This window comes from Penaeus vannamei, chromosome 42, assembly GCF_042767895.1.
Source record: "Penaeus vannamei isolate JL-2024 chromosome 42, ASM4276789v1, whole genome shotgun sequence".
Taxonomy (NCBI): Eukaryota; Metazoa; Arthropoda; class Malacostraca; order Decapoda; family Penaeidae; genus Penaeus; species Penaeus vannamei.
Window position 1 is genome coordinate 16,775,689 of NC_091590.1, and position 3,598 is coordinate 16,779,286.

Here is a 3,598-nt window from a genome sequence, read left to right on the forward strand (position 1 = left end):
GGGAGGAAACAGCTCAGCAGCAGGTGCAAGGGGCTACCGCCCAACCCGCTGCCCCCCTCCTCCAGCAGCACCACCAGTCATCACTCCCAACTATGCCGAACGAGCAAAACCCACACAAGATATTGATAAAGACGGTTACACCAAGGCCAAGTCAAGAAATCAGAGAAAAAGAGACAGAGAACACCAAACACCAAAGCCGTTAAAGGGAGCAGATCGTCCTGACACAGTCTACCTTTACATCACCAGTTGTCACCCAGACACAAACGAAGAGGATATAGAAGAACATCTATCCGAAAAGTTTGAAAACATAAGTGTCAAGGCCCATAAGACAGTGATGACACATGATTACTACACCAGCTTTACGGTGTCAGTAAGAGGAAAGAACATAAAACATGAACTATTTTTAGACTCTGATACTTTTCCTGACAATGTTAAAGTGTTCCTAAACAAAAATAAGTACAAGCGCGATCAGAATGTTTGACCAGGCAACGCCGTCAGCGTTACCAATGACAAGATCGCAAAAAGTCATACAAATAGAACATATAAACGCTCAGTCTCTCCACGGGCATTTTGAAGAAATTAAAATGCTTGTTGAGGAGAGAAACATAGACATATTATGTATTAGTGAAACATGGCTCCACCAGGAAATGGTCAATAATTTCATCAATATTCCAAACTTTAAAGTTTACAGATGTGATGCAGGGCGAGGAGGAGGAGTGTGTATATATGTACGGGATACCCTGAAGTCAAACAGGATATCTACTACAGCAGTTAACAATACTGCCGTAGAAGATGTCTGGGTTACCGTACAAAGCAACATGCTTCCTTCCTTCATTATTGGCGCTGTCTGTAGGCACCCCCATGCTACCTCGGAATCTTTTGAATACATTGAAAAGGTTTTTAGAGAAATGTCCTTAAAAAAGAAACCGCTTTTCATCTTAGGTGACCTAAATGATTTAACAAAATCTAATGCTAAATTAGCGAAGATAATTAAGAAAAATAAATTAGAACAAATAATAGATAAACCTACTCGAATTACAGAAAACACCTCTTCTCTATTAGATTTAATAATAACTAACAGACCAGATCTCATTCTCCATTCCGATGTCACCCCGTGCCACGTTGCTGATCGTGAACTTATCACGATGACGATAAATATAAAGAAAACAAAGAGACCACCAGTAATAAAAACTTTTCGCGATTTCAAACACTATGACCCTCAGTCTTTCCGCGAGCTTATCCTGTCTAAAGAAATGAATCTATTAAATATTCCATCGACAGATAATGTAAACAAACAAGTAACTATTCTCACGAAAGTTATTAATATCAGCATCGATGCGCTGGCTCCCTACGTAACACGAATCGTCAGACGTCTCCCTGCTCCATGGATAAATGACGACATCAAGAGAGCCATTTGCGATAGAAATGAAGCCCACCAAGCTCTTAAAAGTAACAGACATGAAGCTGCCTTTCAAGTAGATTATAAAGTAAAAAAAGAAAAATGTCAAAATGTTAATTCAATCTGCTAAAAGAAATTATTTCAGAAATAAATTTACCGAGTATAAGAACAACTCTGATAAGACATGGAAAATTGTTAAAACACTAGTGACTCAAAACAAACAGCTCACTAGTGATTGTGCAGGTCCTACACAAAACACAACATTTTAATGACTTCTTTTCAAAAATTGGAAAACTAACTTATGGACAAACAACTGCTTCTACATTACAACGAAACACAGATAGGGCAATGTTTACAACTATTTTTTTCAGACCACAACCAGTGGACGTAGAAACAATAATATTAATAATAAAACACCTTCGCGAAACAAATGCTGTATGAGCAGATGGTATTGCTTTGCGCTTTATCGGAGATAGTCTACCCGCAATTGCACACTATTTGACGGTCATTATTAACACCTCTCTGGTCACTGGTGTCTTTCCGTCGCTTTGGAAACATGATATAGTAACACCAATTTTCAAGTCGGGGGATATAGACGATGTGAATAATTATCGCCCTATCACGATACTCCCTATATTATCTAAAGTTCTCGAAAAAAAATGTAGCAAATCAATTAACGAGTTTCCTGGAGGCCAATAACTTATTATCTTAAACGCAACATGGTTTCAGAAATAAGTTATCTACTGAAACAGCTTTACTACAAATTACTGATGAGATCTATAATAACATAGACAATAATCAGGTAAATTTGCTCACATTATGCGACCTTTCTAAATCTTTTGATAGTGTTAACCATGAAATTCTCCTCAACAAATTAGTAATTCATAAAATTGATTCCTTTTGGTTTAAAAGTTATTTAGATGCAAGGACCCAATCGGTAAGAATCAAAGATTGTATGTCATCAAAACAAGAAGCACCTTTTGGTGTTCCACAAGGATCCATTTTAGGTCCGATCCTATTCACAATTTTCATAAATATTTATCAACAAAAGCTCATAACTGCCTTCTGGTATAGTACGCCGATGATTCACAGTTTCTTCATAGTGACTCTGTAAACAACTTGAATACATTAATAAGTAACACTCAACATACCCTTACACAAGCAAAATTATATTTTGACACTAATGGCCTTAAACTAAATCCACATAAAACTCAATGTATATTTATAGGTAGCCGGCAGAATATAGCTAAAATTCCCAATGACACGACCATAGAATTTGAAGGCTGCTCTATCAAGCCGAACACTTCAGTGAATAATCTGGGAGTACACTTAGACAAATTCATCACATTTGAACAACATGTTGACAAGATACACAGGAAAGTAATGGGCTCCCAAGTATATCTTAATCACATAAAAATTCAAATCACTACTGAAACTAGAATCATGGTTGTGCAAACTCTAGTTCTAAGCATTATTAACTACTGTTCAAATATTTGGGGTTCGACTAACAAAACACAAATGCAAAAAGTACAAAAATTACAAAACTTTGCTGCAAGAGTTGCATTAGGTTATATCAGTAAACTTGATCACATTAGCCCACATATCCAAAAAATTAAAATGGTTAAAAGTCCAACCTAAATGCAGTTATGATACATGTGTATTCATCTACAAGCTCATTCATAGGAATTATCCGCAATGGTTAATGCCCTTGCAAACTGTAGGGACCACATCAGGTGTCGTGACACGCCAAGTAAACTCTCTTTATGTTAAGAGATCGAGGACTGATACAGGGGCACGACAAATGGAAATACGTGGACCCAAGCTATGGAACATGTTACCAGATAATATAAGAGTCATTAATAGCTTTTGTAATTTCAAAACGAAATTAAAAGAACACCTATTGAATAATCAAATGTAGATATGAATGTATTTATGTAAAGAATAACCATTGTAATTAATGGAATAAAATGTTTTGACTTTGACTCTGTATATATATTCATACATATATATGTGTACACACACACACACACATATGTATATATATATATATATATATATATATATATATATATATGTGTGTGTGTGTGTGTGTGTGTGTGTGTGTGTGTGTGTGTGTGTGTGTGTGTGTGTGTGTGTGTTTGTGTGTGTGTGTGTGTGAGTGTGTGAATGTGAGTGTGCGTGTGTATGTATACACACACA